The sequence below is a fragment of the Crotalus tigris genome, unplaced genomic scaffold, assembly GCF_016545835.1.
Source record: "Crotalus tigris isolate CLP2741 ecotype Arizona unplaced genomic scaffold, ASM1654583v1 scf7180000024281.4978605, whole genome shotgun sequence".
In the NCBI taxonomy this organism is placed as follows: domain Eukaryota; kingdom Metazoa; phylum Chordata; class Lepidosauria; order Squamata; family Viperidae; genus Crotalus; species Crotalus tigris.
Window position 1 is genome coordinate 3,985,496 of NW_024100453.1, and position 18,316 is coordinate 4,003,811.

General features: G+C 37.4%; 1 protein-coding gene across 4 annotated transcripts in view; it reads left to right on the forward strand.

Moving 5' to 3' along the window:
* The window catches only part of PIGU (phosphatidylinositol glycan anchor biosynthesis class U), a 100,290-nt gene that overhangs the window by 34,302 nt on the left and 47,672 nt on the right, over window positions 1-18,316 (forward strand). For all 4 annotated transcript variants that reach the window (XR_005554360.1, XM_039323738.1, XM_039323739.1 and 1 more), the window contains one exon: window positions 11,148-11,251. The gene's annotated coding sequence lies outside the window, so the exon portion shown is untranslated. The remainder of the gene's footprint in view (window positions 1-11,147; window positions 11,252-18,316) is intronic.

Here is an 18,316-nt window from a genome sequence, read left to right on the forward strand (position 1 = left end):
CTAGGGCTCAGATAAAGTGATTGGCCTGAAGTCAACCAGCTGGCTTTGGGCCAAAGGCGCAACTACAATTCATGTTCTCCCAGTTTCTAGCCTTATAACCTAACCACTATACAAACTGGCTTTTGGTAATAATCTACAGACTGTGTATTATGGAAATAAAGGGCAATAAGAGAAAGAGAGGAGAAGAAAATGATTTATTTTATCATTATATTAATTCACACATATTCTATCTTGGAAGAAACTACTCAAACGGCATAAAATGTGCTTGCTTTTATGAGACATAAATCATATTGCCATGCCAGCATGGCTTAAAATAAAGAATTTTGCTCAATCATGCCCAAATGCTGTGTAGATCACTATTCCCATCTTGTAGATGCCTCTCACCCACAAAAGGTCCTGAATTAGCTTCCTCCAATCCCTTTGGTCTTCCAGAAAGCTGTTAAAACCTGGCTCCCCCCCCCGCACAAATATTAGGATCAGGCAATTAGGGCAGCCAAAAGTATATTTTTGTTGATGGGTTTGTTATATGGCAGTGATGACGAACATTTTAGAGACCAAGTGCCAAAACTGCAACCCAAAACCCACTTGTATTGCCGGGTGCCAGGTGGGCGTGGACCGCCAGGTGGGCGTGGACCGCTGAGTGGGTGTGGTTATGATGGTCATGGCAGATGGGTGGGCATGGCAAGAGTGGGCGTGGCCAGCTCAATGTTGCTCCTGGGGAGGGATGCCTGTGGGAGTTGGGCAGCGTTGGGGAGATCCTGGGGGTCTCTGGCTGGTGGGGCGGTGGGCAGGAGGCTCGTCCTGCAGGGTGAGGCGAGGCAAGGTGAAGCAGGGCAGGGGTGCCATTGTTGCAGGGCAAGGCGAGGCAGGGGCCGGGGTGGCTGCTGCCTGACACCATCAGCCCCTGCACAAAGAGGCCAGCGAGCACATGGGTGCTGGGATGCATCTGGCCATGTGGGACCTTAGCAAGTTAGCAGGAAGCTGGTTGAAGAGGACAGTTGCCATCTCCAGGGCATGGCGCACCTGCCCACAGAGAGGGCTCTGAGTGCCTCCTCTGGCACACATGCCATAGGTTCGCCACCATTGTTATATGGTATTATATGGTGCTTTGTTTTCTTAATGAATTGGGATTCTTGCACTTAACAACCATTGCAGCATCCCTGTGATCTCATGATCAAAATTCAGATGCCACCAGCATGTATTTAGGATAGCTGCAGCATCCCAGGACTGTGTGATCACCATTTGTGAACTTCCCAGCCAGCATGCAACAAGCAAAGTCAATGGGTGAAGCCCAGACTCGCTTAACAACTGTGTGATTCACTTAACAACTACAGTGATTCACTTAACAACTGTGGCCCAAAAGGTCATGAAATTGGGCCTGGGTTACTTAACAGTGCCTTGCTTAGCAATGAAATTCTGGTGCCAATTGTGGTCGTAAGTCAAGGACTATATGTACATTTTCTAAAGAAACTGTATCTAGCAATTCATATTTAGAAGGATACTTGACAAGTCTGCTGCCTCCTCAGGAATAAGAAAACCCCTCTCCCTGATATTAGACTGGTGTCTTCTATGCAGTTTTTGCAGTTTTGCAATTCCAACACCCCATTGCTCACACTGTAGCTGTCTACTCCCTGCACACAAAGCAATGTCTATAGGGCAGACCACACAGGCTACAATGAACGTGTGTTCCAGGCAGCAGACCTGCATGGCAACAGAAAATCTGAAAGTATCTTCTTCATTTGTCCCAGCGTACAATAAGCCTTGAAAGTTGATGAACATAGAAAATGACTGTAGGAATGTGTAATTGATTGAATGGAAATAGTTATATGAATGCCCATTCAACTTTTCCAGCAGACCCAGTCTCAGTTAATTGACCACTGTACAACTACTCCCACTTGGCAACCTCCAGAAGTATTGGATTACAACTCCCATCAGCTTTATCAGGCCACCTTTGTGGACAGAAGGAACTGTCTGATTGTTTTGGCTCTCCAAGATGTGGTAGATAGTTAAAAAAAGAAATTCCATTTGCTTCTAATTGTTATTTATTATCCTCTTAAAAAGGGGTTCTTAATAATTAAGTACAGACTGCTGTGTATAACTAAAGTATTTTTAATACATTGCGGGGGTTTTAAAAAGTGAATTGTGTGTGGGCTATCCATTAAGAATTCAAGGATGCTTTATTTTATCAGGAATAGAGTTGAAAGAGAATAATATTATTTAGTTCTGACTTTTCCCCAAAAGCTGACCACAAGTGCATATTCATATTGCAACAGCAACATACCACTCCTGTATAGTCGTATACCTTGAGCTGATGAGAAACTTTGTCAGCCCTTCCCCTAAAGATTGCAAACAGAAATAATCCAGGCAAAGTTAACACTGCAATTTGCAAGCCCCTGCTTAAACCACTGCCACTGAAGGGGACAGGGATTTAAGCATTTGAAGCTAGCTGAATCATGCTGAGACTTTGGAGCTTTAAGGTTGCCCATTGTCTATATTGTTTTCATGTAGTAATAATGGGACTGCATATAATACAGTATTATAAATGTGACACATAAGGAACAATAAAAAAGGAACAAGGAAGAATTTAATATAGCTGTCAGAATAAACATTTTTCTCTCTGTTCAATCAAATCACATTGGCAGTAGATAAGCTGATACAGTAACTCAATTGGACTGTGACCCTGAAAGAGAAAAAAAGTATGTGGAAATAGTTTCAACCTGCTGGACCTAAGGAAATGGATAAGGCCCTTAGGACGGTGAGCTCAGTCTCTGCTCTTTAGACCCATCCCTGCCTCGCTTGCTAAAGCCACCCCAAGAGGCATCATGTGACTGGGTTCTAATGGTGATGAATCTTCTTTTGAAAGAAATGGACCCCACTATACTGGACTAGACTCATTGTCTGCTTTACTTAAAGACAATAACTTGAATAAATTCCTTGTAACTTGAAAACCACTGTTAGATTTTTTTCAAGACAAGGAGAAAAATCAACTTTTGACTTTGGGATGTGAGGATTAAAATTGGAATTAGAGAAATATTGTGCTTAGGACACAATAAGGATTGGTGGTAAAGTAAAGTAATTCTGAAATTTGAGTTGTCATTTAGAGCTATTGTCCAGAATCATATAACTTTATGTTGAGATTGTTTACTTTTACAAATGAAATAAACCAAAAAGATAGGCTGACAGAATGTTTACTTCGCCAATTTTTAGAACTGTTTTTAAATGATCATACTCAGTCAAAGCAGTTCTCTCTATTCATTGGATTTGCTCATAGCCAAATTTGTCAGAATGTCATACATAGGATCAAAACCCATCTAGTTTTATTGTTCTTGCTGTTGATATTGCAAAGTTATAGCACATTTACTTAAAAATAAATCACAAAATCAGGGGAAATCAATTTATTCTCCAAAGCATCTGAGGGTAGAACAAGAAGTAACTGATGAAAACTTATCAAGGGAGATCCAGTCTAGAACTAAGGAGAAATTTCCTGAGGGTGAGAACAATTAATTAGTGGAATGGCTTGCCTCCAGAAGTTGTGGGTGCTCCATCACTGGAGTTTATAAGAAGAGATTGGACAGCTATTTGCCCAGAATGGTACAGGTCTCCTGCTGGAGCAGGGAGTTAGACTAGAAGACCTCAAACGTTGCTTCCAACTCTCTGGTTTATATAATCAAAACTGAAATCTTAGTCCAACAGTAAATGTATACTATGTGTGATTTAAATTAATTTCAATTGACTGGATCAACTAGCTGACAACTTTCTCCTACACACAGTGGAGGAAAATGCTCTTAACTTGACAGTAATCAATAGAGAAGAAGTGGAAGGAAAGGTATAAAAAGAAGGTCATCAGGTAATAATAGAACTGGACAGAATCAAACATGTATCTTAAACTTTAGAAAAACTTACAGTAATGATGAGCTGAATCTCATGGCAGGAGAAACTAATGTGAGAAGCAGTTTAAGATGGATGGAAATTCCTAAAGGAAACTTTTAACAGTGCACCAGTATGAAGGTTAATTAGGAAAAAAACATAAAACAAATGGAGGATAGGATAAGAAGCTAAACTAACGACACAAAAAGCTCTTTGAGGACCTAAAAAGAAAAATGAACACAGGAATAGGGGTATATCCATAGCATGGGTCAAAATAGGCAAGATGGTGTTTATGGCATAGTGATCAAAGTCCTGTCCTTTTTACATTTGTGACATATATACATGCAAAGAAGCAAAACACACCATCTTGCCTGTTTTGATCGCCACTGCAAATGCTGCTGACAGGAAATGAAAAGAGACCATTTATTTGTTTATTTATTGGATACCTATGGTGTCAATTCCCTGCAGACTCATGGCTGCTTACAATAAAATTAAAACACCTACAATATAATATAAATATCCATATAATAAAATATGGGTGATAAATAAAAAATAATAGCACCACACATCAAAAATTAAAATGCTTAAGATCAGAACAAACACCAACCCATAAAAAACCAATTAAGTTATAATCAGCTTTACCACACTCATCATACATAATAACATAGAAGAAATCCATACACAATTAGAAATTGGACAAGAACAACAAGATAACATCAGCCACCAAAAGACCTCAGGAACAATTCAGTTTTAATGTTATTTGGAAAGTAAACCTGATATTCAGAGGGATGCTTTCTTTGGTACTGGAGCAATATATTATATTATATTATATTATATTATATTATATTATATTATATTATATTATATTATATTATATTATATTATATTATATTATTCAAAATGTCTGTCTCCTCCTCCTCCAACATCCACAGAAGGCTATCATTATAAAAGGCAATAGGGTTATGCAACACTATGAAAGTAATTCAGTAAAGGTATTTTGTAGTATATAAGAACACACACATAGCACCTCCTCAAATTGTTAAAGTGACTGCATGACATGGGCAAAAAAAGTCGAGATGGCAGACATATAAAGGTGATCAAATTTCTGCCAGTTTTTTTTTTACACATGACACACATAAAAAGGGTAGAGTTTCAGTTGCATGATTGTAGTCACCATCTTAACATTTTTTCCCATAGCCTATGAACTTTCCTGAGGCCATCTTTTTCCCTCATTCCATAGTAGTCTTCTGTAATTGCCATGTAATACCAAAAAAAGAAAAGACTAGGGCACTGATAAGAATAGCAGAGAGATGCTAGGTTTGCCCATCCATGCACAAGGAACACCTCTTTTAAAGAGGATACAAAATACTGCACAGCCTTAGAAATCAGTTAATTATTCGTAAAAAATAAACCCTCTTACAAAGGTGGTGGATCATCCCTCCAGTATTTGATTTTATTCCAGTATTTCAGAAGATCATTCCATCTAATCCTACTACTTTATATTTGAAATACTTTTTTTCTGTGAGTGCCTTGGGAAAAAACAACTATGGAATCCCTCCTGGTTGTCCTCAAATAAATGTGTTTTTAAAATCCAAGAAAAGAATAGAAAAAATATTTTAAAAAAGGGTCATTTAACAAAACTGTTTTAATTGCCTGAAAACAGGGCAACTTACAACAGCAAGTCCCTTTTTTCACAATCCTCAAACATCCTTCTACTATGATCACCAAAAATCAGTTTACAATTTCCTACCATTATATAAAAAAGTCACTTCAATATAATTTTACAAACACAAGTTTGGTTTGAGATTAAATGCAGCAGGGGCAATTTGGACACAAGCATGTTTATCAAATTTTATTTGAATTACTGATTCTTCCCTGTCACAATATGTTCTTTATCATTATCTTATATTGTCTTACCTTTGGGGAATTCCACTTAATCATCAGAGAAAAATGCCATTTCTTAAGTATACTGTCTGAGGCTGAGCTTATCCACCCTAATTCTAAAGAACTAGAAAGATGCTTTTTATTTCAAATGAGACTCATGTATCCTGGTTGTACAAGTTGCCCTGCCTTGAAAATTAAATGTAATCTACTAATATTTTGTTATGTGCATTTCAGTTTTAGCAATAAACAAGGACTATTTTTCTTGATGACAAAATGCTACAGTCACTCAAATTCAAGGGAGAAGAATGACTCTAAATTTTGTTTTTCTTAGCCCTCAGTATGTATAGAATGTAGGATGTTGTTATTGTTGTTAATTGCGAAGTCGTGTCCGACCCATCGCGACCCCATGGACAACGTTCCTCCAGGTCTTCCTGTCCTCTACCATCTTCTGGAGTCCATTTAAGTTCACACCTACTGCTTCAGTGACTCCATCCAGCCATCTCATTCTCTGTCGTCCCCTTCTTCTATTGCCCTCAATCTTTCCCAGCATTAGGCCCTTCTCCAGTGAGTCCTTCCTTCTCATTAGGTGGCCAAAGTATTTGAGTTTCAACTTCAGGATCTGGCCTTCTAAAGAGCAGTCAGGGTTGATCTCTTCTAGGACTGACCGGTTTGAATGCCTTGCAGTCCAAGGGACTCGCAGGAGTCTTCTCCAGCACCATAGTTCAAAGGCCTCAATTCTTTGGCGCTCAGCCTTTCTTATGGTCCAACTTTCACAGCCATACATTGCAACTGGGAAAACCATGGCCTGGACTATACGCACTTTTGTTGGCAGGGTGATGTCTCTGCTTTTTAGTATGCTGTCTAGATTTGCCATAGCTTTCCTCCCCAGGAGCAGGCGTCTTTTAATTTCTTGGCTGCAGTCTCCATTTGAGGTGATCTTTGAGCCCAGAAAAATAAAATCTGTCACTACCTCCATTTCTTCCCCATCTATTTGCCAGGAATTGAGTGGGCCGGATGCCATGATTTTGGTTTTCTTAATGTTGAGTTTCAAGCCAACTTTTGCACTTTCCTTCTTCACCCGCATCAAGAGGCTCTTTAGTTCTTCTTCACTTTCTGCCATTAGAGTGGTATCATCTGCATATCTTAGGTTGTTGATATTTCTCCCGGCAATCTTAATTCCAACTTTTGATTCATCTAGCTCTGCCTTTCTCATGATGTGCTCTGCATATAAGTTAAATAGGCAGGGCGACAGTATACAGCCTTGCCGGACTCCTTTTCCAATTTTGAACCAATCAGTGGTTCCGTGTCCAGTTCTCACTGTTGCTTCTTGACCCGCATATAGTTTCTCAAGAGACAAATGAGATGGTCTGGTACTCCCATCTCTTTAAGAACTTGCCACAATTTGTTGTGATCCACACAATCAAAGGCTTTTGCATAGTCAATGAAGCAGAAGTAGATGTTTTTCTGGAACTCCCTAGCTTTCTCCATGATCCAGCGTATGTTGGCAATTTGATCTCTAGTTCCTCTGCCTCTTCGAAATCCTGCCTGTACTTCTGGTAGTTCTCGATCTACATACTGCTGGAGTCTAGCTTGTAGGATTTTAAGCATAACTTTACTAGCATGTGAAATGAGTGCAATGGTGCGATAGTTTGAACATTCTTTGGCATTGCCTTTCTTTGGAATTGGAATGTAAACTGACCTTTTCCAATCCTGTGGCCATTGTTGAGTTTTCCTAATTTGCTGGCAAATTGAGTGTAGCACTTTTACTGCATCGTCTTTTAAGATTTTGAATAGCTCAGCTGGAATACTGTCACCTCCACTAGCTTTGTTGTTGCTCAGATTTTCTAAGGCCCATTTCACTTCACATTCTAGGATGTCTGGTTCGAGGTCAATGACCATCTCATTGTGGTTATCTGGGATGTTAAGCTCATTCTTGTATAGTTCTTCTGTGTAGTTTTGCCATCTCTTCTTAATCTCTTCTGCCTCTGTTAGGTCTCTGCCATTTTGGTCCTTTATCATGCCCATCTTTGCATGAAACATTCCCTTCATATCTCCAATTTTCTTGAAGAGATCTCTGGTCCTCCCTATTTTGTTGTTTTCTTCTATTTCTTTGCACTGTTCATTTAAGAAGGCATTCTTATCTCTTCTAGCTACTCTCTGGAATTCTGCATTCAATTGGGTGTATCTTTCTCTTTCTCCCTTGCCTTCCGCTTCCCTTCTTTCCTCAGCTATTTGCAAAGCTTCCTCAGACAGCCATTTTGCTTTCTTGCATTTCTTTTTCTTTGGGATGGTTTTAGTTGCTACCTCTTGTACAATGTTGCGAACTTCCATCCATAGTTCTTCAGGCACTCTGTCTATCAGATCCAGTTCCTTAAATCTATTTGTCACCTCTACTGTATATTCATCAGGAATATGATTTAGTTCATACCTGAGTGGCCTAGTGCTTTTCCCTACTTTTTTCAATTTAAGCCTAAATTTTGCAACGAGAAGCTCATGATCTGAGCCACAGTCAGCTCCTGGTCTTGTTTTTACTGACTGTATAGAGCTTCTCCATCTTTGGCTGCAGAGTACATAGTCAATCTGATTTCTATGTTGACCGTCTGGTGATGTCCATGTGTAGAGCCGTCTCTTGGGTTGTTGGAAAAGAGTGTTTGTTATGACCATCGTATTCTCTTGACAAAATTCTATTAGCTTGTGCCCTGCTTCATTTTGTAGAATGTAGGATGTTACAGTATGTAAATAAATGTGAATAATACTGGGAGAGAAAGAAACCTGCCAGAACTAGTTACAAATAAGATTCTTATCTTTGTCTTCTGATGTTTCAGATGCTTTAGAAACCAGCCTAGGAAACATTATGTTCTCCTGTGTTAGGACTACAGTTTTCAGAATTCAAAGATATGTCACTTCGATTTATCTCAAGGACATCAGGGTGGCTTTAAAGAAACATGGATATGCATTTTCTGTCCTGAAAATATATATTCTGTCATCTAATATGTATGATAGATTAAACCATGGAAAAATGCATACACATCTGGACCAAATATTGCATTGTGGTTAAAGAAGTAATGCCTTTACTGTAATTTATTATTGTGTTTTGTGACAGTCTTACTTAGCTCAATAATAGCTCCATGGGTCATCTTAATTTCAAAGCTAGAGAGTTAATGAATGGCAAACATCTTCCAGCCTTCAGATACAGAGATAGGAAGAAGAAGGTGTCATAAAAAGATCACTCCAGCAGTGTCACCACTATTCCCAGCTCCATTTTCATTCTCCATTGACATATAGAAGAGAGATTGGGAAGCAGAATTTTAGGCATCACCCAGTCCAAACTCTAGCTGCCAATGCAGTTTTTAAAAAGAAAACCTACTTTGTTATTCAAAATTTATGTCGATTATGGTATCATCAATATGCTTGTAGCACTCAGCTTTATCTCAAGAAAAACCAAATGCACAGGTATATAGAATACATAGTACCTTGCTCAATAGTAGTAACTATGAGAGGGATCTCGGAGTCCTAGTGGACAATCACTTAAACATAAGCCAGCAGTGCGCTGCAGCTGCCAAAAAGCCAACACAGTGCTAGGCTAGAGGGATAATGAAGATAACATGAAGTGTTAATACCACTTTAAAATGCCTTGGTAAGGCCACACTTGGAATACTGCATCCAGTTTTGGTCACCACGATGTAAAAAAGATGTTGAGATTTTATAAAAAGTACAGAGAAGAGCAACAAAGATGATTAGGGAACTGGAGGCTAAAACATACAAAGAACAGTTGCAAGGATTGGCTATGTCTAGTTTAATGAAAAGACGGGCTAGGGATGACATGATAGCAGTGTTCCAATATCTAAGGGACTGCAACAAAGAAGAGGGCAGATCAACCATTCTCCAAAGTACCTGGACAAGAAGCAAAGAATGGAAACTAATCAGAGAGAGAGCTAACCTACAACTAAGGAGAAATTTCCTGAGAATTAGAACAATTAATCAGTGAAACAACTTGTCTCCAGAAGTTGTGGGTGCTTCAGGTTTAAGAAGAGTTTGTACAACTATTTGTCTGAAATGACATACAATTTCCTGCCTGAGCAGGGGGTTGGACTAGAAGACCTCCGAAGGTCCCTTCCAACTGATATTTTGTTATTTTGCCTTTTGCTGGAAGCTATTGCTTGGCAATAATGGTGGACTGTGGAAGGACCATTCAGCTAACGCTGAATCTGACTAAGATGATGATAGTGTGGATAGGTGTTCTCAGGCCTGAGAAGGTAAGGTAGAGTTCCTTCCAAAGGAACACGTCTTCTTTGAGATGTCTCCTTGACTCCCACCATCAATGGTTTAGGATTTTTCCTGCCCAGATGAGGTAGTCTTACCATAGCTTTCATTATGTAAATATTTGAAACTCATACTGGTGGATTCTATCATAAATATTTTACAAGAATGACTCAAATGTGGAATAAATTATTATTTTATAAACAGAAAGATTATGCCATAATCTTTCAATTTAGATTTTTGGATTTTGATAATGTCTTCTATTCTATTATCTCCTGTAGTTTACTTTATTTTTTTTCAATCACAGTTACATCTGGTGTGTTATGGCCCAGGCATTATCAGACAGTATTCAGAAATTCCACAATATTTTAACCGGCTCATTTAGACTACTTTTTCAACTCTATGTTTATTAGTGGCATATGGTAATTTTTATGGATGTCCCAGTGAATCATTTTGGTGACTGTAATATTGTTTAGAATCAGTTTGTGCAATCTTCTTGCATGAGCTGAGTGTGTGATCTACTGTTTCTTCTTCCTCTTTGCACAATCTGCACTTTGAATCATTTGATGATTTTTTTGTTCTAGCCTTGATTGCATTCATTTGAACAGCTTGCTTTAGAGCAGCCAAGATCAAGCCTTCCATTTCCTTTTTTAAATGTTCCAGTTGTAAGATATTGCCAGGTTTTATCTTTATTCACTTCATACTAGAACTAGACCTTTTGTAGAAACTGACTATATTATTCATTACATAATTGATTAAAAATTGTACAGCATAATACCAAATAATATTAGTAGTTATACAAATGAAAGATTTCTTGCATAAGACGAGATACAAATACATATTTATTACGCATTGAGAATAAATGTATATGAGCATCTGTAGAGCTTTACAGCTTCGGGGAACAAATCCAAGTGTTTTCAGGAGTCTCTAAAAATGTATTCTTAATATAATATTACTAAAAATTGAAAATAATTATTTAAAGCAGTAAAACTACAGTTTATTTAGTGAGCACTAGATGGTGCCATTGAACAAGCCTACTTTGAGATTCTCCTAGTGGGGCTGACATCACATGCTCTTGGAAACTTGGCAAAAATCTTTTATTTTATTTTTATTTTATTTTATTTTTATCCCATTAGGAACAAAACATGGGAGCAGTGTGAATGAAGAAAAACATGAAGCAATATCAAGCATACATAAAGATGAAAATAAGCAGTTACGAACACTAGATGGATTAGGCAGAGTAAGTGATGAAATAAATAAAAAGCAACTGTATATTTGAAAAATATGAACTTGCCAGGGCTGCCTAGATCAGTGGCCCCCAACCTTTTGGGCATCAGGGACTGGTTCTGTGGAGAGAAGTTTTCCCACAGACCAGAGGGGACGTGGTTTCATGTGCTGCCTGTCTTTGTACTGTAGACCCCAACCCCACCTTTCTTCTTATATATTTACTGTCCATTGTAGACTGCAATTATGAAATTAATGGGGTTTTTATTATTGGTTTTGTCATCTTCAGCTATCACTTTAATATCTGTATGTGACTTATTTCAATCTTTTAAGCTCTCTTTAAAAGGTTTTTTTAACAGAAAAACAAGCTATGTATTAATTGAACTAAACAGTGATTAACATAGCTTATGTGTTTGTGTGTTTGTTTGTTTGTTTGTGTGTGTGTGTGTGTGTTTGTGTTTTAAATCTATCTCAAGAAAAAGGAGCCAAACAAGACCCGGATAATATCATGCACCCAAGAGTTGATGGGTTTTTTTCCCAACAATCTCAGATGCAGATTCAATGAAAAAGCCTCCACAGCACATAAAACACACACACACACACACACACACAGAGAGAGAGAGAGAGAGAGAGAGAGAGAGAGAGAGAGAGAGAGAGAGAGAGAGAGAGAGAGAGAGAGAACCATGCTGTGATTTGGCTCAGGCAGGAGATATTTCTTGACGTGAATAATCTGAAACTCAAACAAATCAGGAAAATACAAAGAACAGACCCTTCTTTATCATCAAGATCAGTTTCCAGAACTTTCCTTGAAGAAAAAAAAAGTGTTGAGGTTTTTGTTTGGTTTTGCGGAACTGAATGACACTGTGAACAAAAAATACTTTAATTTTCAAAACACCAGATACTATGAATTGTAAACAGGAAAGTTTAAAAATACTAAGTTTGCTGACACACGGAGAAATCCTTTACCTAAAAGAATATGCTTTCTTCCACTAAGTGGAACAGTTTGAGATTGTGGACTATCAACAGTCACCCACCAATTTTTGGCAGGAAAATGGTTCTTGTACAATGGATTTCAAGATTAAACTCCATGTTTTGCTCATTAAATATCAATACATTGTAGAAAATAGATGAACAAAAAAATATTCAGCAACTGAAAACCATCAGAACCTTCATAATTCATCACCCAACTCATGGAGTATAAATAATTCTTAGGCCTTAAAAGTTAAACTCATCAATAGCTTAATTTTCTCTGTAATCCTCATAAGATAGTGTGGGGCTCTAGCATATTCATTTATTGTAATTATAAAGTGGGCAAGGGATACATCTCATAGCAGATCCCACCATTGTTTGGGGCCACTGATTGGTTGTGGATTTGATAAATCACATTATAATATGTTGTTTGTTTGGGTGAAATAATTCAATGTATATCTAACCCAAGGAAAGAGGGGATTTGGGTTTACCAGACTTGAAATTGTACTTTGATGCATGCTGTTTGGTCTGGTTAAAAGAGTGGATGAACCTTCAGAATAAGAGGCTACTTGATTTGGAAAGCCATGAATTAAGGTTTGGGTATTTATGGAAAGATAACGTTAAAGTAAATGTTGATTTTAATAATCATGTTATTAGACATGCCATATTAAGAGTTTGGAATAAATATAAAACAAGGTTCTTTACGAAGTTGTTTCTTTGGGTGTCCCCCCAAGAAGCTTTTTTTAAGAAAAAAAATGGTGGTGAAGACGCACTGGTGGACGTATGGTAAAATATTATCTTTCAACTTTGGAAACCCCACCCTCAAGTTGAAGGAAGAACTAGAATTAGAAAGTCACGTCTGCCATTAGTTTACATACCTACAAATGAAGGAAAGGTTTAAACTAGATAAAAAAAGTGATGGGTTTGATTTTGCTAAAAATGAATTGAAAATTTTTTCTATCTGGTAGTGATGATCATATTATTGCCAAGATCTATAAAATATTATCAAAATTGAATTTGGAAAGTGAACATGTAAAACACTTTATGAACCAGTGGGCAATGAATTTTGGGTATCACTGGTATTTAATACCAGATAAGTTATCTAGAATGTATAAAAGTATTTCAAGTGAATGTTGGAAATGTAAATGTAAATGACTTTTTATCATTTATGGTGGACATGTGATAAAGCAAAGAAATACTGGAATAGGATTCATATATTAATGCAGAAAATTCTTAAAGTGAACATAAAGATTAAATCAGAAACTTTCCTTCTAGGTCTAATAGAAAAAGACTTGGGAAAAAAAATTGGAACTCTGATTTTATATATGGTGACCGCAGCAAGATTGCTCTATGCACAAAAATGGAAGGATGTTTCTATTCCCCCCCCCCATGGACAAATGGTTACAAAAGCTGATGGAATTAATAGAGATGGCTAAATTGATTGTTTTGATAAAAGAAAAGAATATAAGTACTTTCTTTTCTACTTCTGGACTTTGTGCTTGAGGTGGAAAAGTGATATTATGATTTTGGGTTTCACTGATTAGACAGATTTGTTGATATAGAAATGGCTAGTTCATACTACTATAAAAATGTAAAAAGTTGAGATTCAATCTTAATGTCTTATTTTACAGCAACAGAGGGAGTTGGAAGTCAACGCCCTTTCTTTCCCTCCCCTCCTCCGCTTTTTCGTTTTCCATTTCCCTATTGTTGTCTCTTATTATTTGCTTTTGTTATTTTCATATTTTATGTTATAAATGAATAAAATTATAAAAATAAAAAGTACTTATTGATGGGGCAGGGAATCCCACTTGTAGGATGGGATTCTTGCCCCATCAATATATATGTGTGTTTACTGCAGAAAATGAAAAAAATGTATATCTGACCTTTTCACTGTCTTGCTGTAAACCACAGCAGAATTGGTGTTTTCCTTCAAGTTACCACAGGTCGTTAATCCTTCTTTGCCTGCGTAGCAAATTAAAGGTGATTTTAATTTGGTGTGGCCTAGTGGCTAGTTGTAAATGTTGCTGGTTAGCTGGGGAGCTTTTAAATATTTTGAAATCACAATGATTGTCTCAATGAGAACTAGACAACCTATGATCCATTCGGTAATTGTTTCAAAAATATTTCCTTACCTAAATAGAGAAATAAAATGACCGAGGGCAAAAACACAAAACAAAACAGTGGGAGTGGGAACAACTCTTGACTTCCTGCCATCTTGACTGCAACTAACTGCCTTCCAACAGCCAAAGGTGTGACTAGTCACCCAGCCTCTGGAGGGCTAGGGCTGGACCAGTCTGCCTGATCTCCAGCAGTGGAAGGAGGTGCTGCTCTGCTCAGCCTCTGGAGGAAGGATAGGATAGGATAGGATAGGATAGGATAGGATAGGATAGGATAGGATAGGATAGGATAGGATAATAGAATAGAATAGAATAGAATAGAATAGAATAGAATAGAATAGAATAGAATAGAATAGAATAGAATAGAATAGAATAGGATGGTCCAGTCTCTTTTTGAAAGCCTCTGGTAATGGAGCACCCACAACTTCCGAAGGCAAGGTATTCCATTGGGTGCTTGTTCTTACCATTAAGAAATTTCTCCTTAGTTCTAGGTTGCTTCTCTCCTTGGTTAGTTTCCATCCATTGTTTCTCATCTTGCCTTTCGGTGTTTTGGAAAATAGTTTGACTTGTTTGTCTTTGTAGGAGCCCTCAAATATTGGAACACTGCCATCATGTCTCCCCAGGTCCTTTTTTTCATTAGATTAGACATACCCGATTTCTATAACCATGTTACAGTTCCTGTAATTCAATTCCTGTAAAGAAGGCAGGCAGCCTGGCAGCACTGAACTCACCACAAATTAGTCAAATTTCAATCCTATAGGAGTCATGGGTCTTGGATTTTGGATGTCTTCTGTAAGATAGTCCATTTGAAGTACCTAGGCTCAAAAACTGCTGTCCCTTGAAGCACTGTTTCAATCACTTAAAGGTTGCAGACCCAAGAGTTTTAGTAGCATATTATATTTAGTAGGATATTAAGTTTAGTTTTTCCCAGAGATTGTGTCGTCATCCTTCTAGCAGTAAGTAATTTGCAGTCTGCCTGGTTTCCTAGGGTTTAATTAAATTAAAATAAAGATCTGATGAGAAAATTCCTCCCATGGGACTTTTTTTCAGGATGAGAAGGAGGAACAGAGAAATAAAGCTTGTATCCAAAGTAAAAAGAATTACATCCAGTACCCTGTACCATTTCATAATAAATACACCACCAAATAATTTGGAACAGGGCATGGAGTTGCTTTTACATAAACATTGGCATGGAGTTACTCCTCTGTATGGCCAATCCTAAACAAATATTGACCACTTCCAAGTTTTTGATGCTATGGAGGTACCTAAAATACACATGGAGAGGAATAAGATCAATTGTGCTTCCTTTTTCTTTCTCCAAGCAAAAATCTAACCAGTCTCCTGGACCATCTACTATCAGAATATGAGTCTCCTGTGAAAGAACCCCACATCTGGAAATTGTATCACACAACATTTGGTTACTACTATGTTTTAGTCAAACTCTTTGTCCAGGATATAATACAGAAAATTATTTGACCTATAATAATAATAACACAAAACATTCTTTCAAGTAACTGGTCTTGAATAGATAATTCACTCAACATGTTTCTTAAGAAAAACAACTCTCTGCTGTGTATTTTTTTCACAAAATGTTTAATTCAGTCTACAACTCTGCAGTTTTCTATTTCCTCATTGCATTTTTCCCCCTGTGGGCTTCTAATGCCATTAGTTGCCTTTTACAGCAGTCAACAGCTACAGAGAGAATTTTAAATATATAGCATAACCTATTGGGCAATTATGTGACCTTAGGAATAGTCCTCATTTTTCAAAACAGTACAGCAATAGGCCTGGTCTGGTCTTGAGCCCAGTTTTCATGTTCTTTTTGCAGTTATTATTTTGTATGGCTCCTTTGAAAAATACCAATAATGTCATGCTTCCCTTGTTTGGATATAACCAAGGACTTGTTCTATTATTACCCATAACAAGGAGCCAAATCTACAACTGAGGAAATTCAGCCTAGTTTCCAAAATTCTGAGCCCCCCACTCACATACAGCCACTACTTTTGAACCCATTATTCATATGCAGTGGTTACTGCATTAGATTGAACCTACGAAGAAAATGATTCTTGTTCTGTGTGCATTTCTTACATGGAAAGCTTTAACTTGTCCATATATATAGTCTGAGTATCTGGATAGAAGTATCCCATCACCTTTAATAAAAGAGTTCCCCTTTCTTTTTTCTTTTTTTTCTTTTCTTTTTCCCATGGATTAAGATTCTCCTTGGATTGATCTCATTGTGGCTGCCTCCAAATAGTCTTTAAGAGTAATATAGCAGAGATTTGCTATTGACTTTTTTCAGGATGATGTTTTTCAGCTTCCCAGTCTAATCAACAGAGAGCCAATATGGTGTAGTGGTTAAGGCATCATGCTAAAACCAGGGGACTATTGAGTTCTAGTTCTACCTTAGACACAAAAGTCAGTTAGATAACTTTGGACCAGTTAATTTCTCTCAGGCCTAGGAAGGCGACAATAGCAAACCACTTCTGTAAAACCTTGTCAGGAAAACTGCAGGAATTAGTCCAGTCAAGTTGCCAGCAGTGGGGAAAAAATCTAGTCAATAGCCCTGGTATTTCCAGATGGTCACTCTTCCAATACTAACCAAGGCTGATTTTACTTCCATCCCAGCCTGGCAGATTATGCAATCTGCTAATATCTTGTTCTTAACTGATCCAACTCTCAGATCACAATGTCCTAAAATCAGAAGGCAAAAATACTGTAGAAAAATGCCTATTATTTCCTGGACTTTCCTAACCTGGTAGGCTTCAGTGTATTGGGATGTTAAATCTCAGAAATCCCTAACTATAGGCATTCCAGAATTGGCACTAGGATGAGTGGGTTGTTTCCGGTCATGTGCAAATAAAATGGCCTTGTGCTATCATTTCACATGCAATGAAATACTGTGTATTAGATTAATTTAATTACAAGAGATAAGATAATCTGGACATATTGCAAAGTTACTGAAAAACTCAAGAATTTGCAACATGCAACAGACATGGGAATAGTAATTAAGATGTTGAAGACAATAAAGGAAATTTTGGTTAAAATTTACACAGAGAGAGTACTAACTGGATGAAAATAAGCCAGTCATAAACACTTAGCTCAACCTACCTCTCAGGAATAAAATGAAAAGAAACTTTCATGAGACCACTCAGTTCCCAGAGAAATAATGGGATATAAATGTAATATTATATAAGCCAATATTTACTATTTCAGTGGAGTTTTTGATCAAGCATGTTCACAGGTTTTCTATGCCTAAGTACAAACACTCTGAATTGTTATGAAAGAAGGCAAAAATAAATGAAACATTTATGCTCAAGAGTTCAGATATAGCTTAATATATCAGTTTACTGTCAATTTAAACTGCAAAAGGCTAGGGGAAAATTCTCTAACTTAATCTATGAACAATGGGAAAAAGTAGCCTTGGAGCATCATGTAATTCACATTTTTAGATGATTTCAAGAAAAGTTTACACAGGCATCAATCATGTCTCCTGTAGTTAATGAACATTATGTTCAGAACAGAGAGAGGCGTTTTGCTAACAAATCCTGCTCCAGCAAGGAAGAATTTCATTTTCCAGTGGGAATGAATTATTAGTCAGCTGTAAAAAATATTTGGGCACCATGAAGCTTATTTTTTTAACAACACTAACTTCTTGAAATCACTGTTAATGCCTCTGATTTCTACATTTGATTTCTCCTTAACTTCATGGGCTCAAGTAAGAGTAAGAGACAGCTGTTGTGTCCTTCACTGCTTGTGCAAAAACTGTTTGAATTGATACTGACTTCTTCAGGACTGGCAATGTGCAGTGTAAGTGTACTAATTGCTGTTGCCCTAACTTTTGGCCTGGCTTTATTTCCCCATTCCCCATACACCATGAGTTCACCTAAACAGATTTTGACTTCATTAAATTTATGCTAGTTGTTAAGCTGCAAGACTTACTTATAATTTGTAGTCACCCACACTTTGTTTTTGAGTGCATTCTCTGCATTTTATTC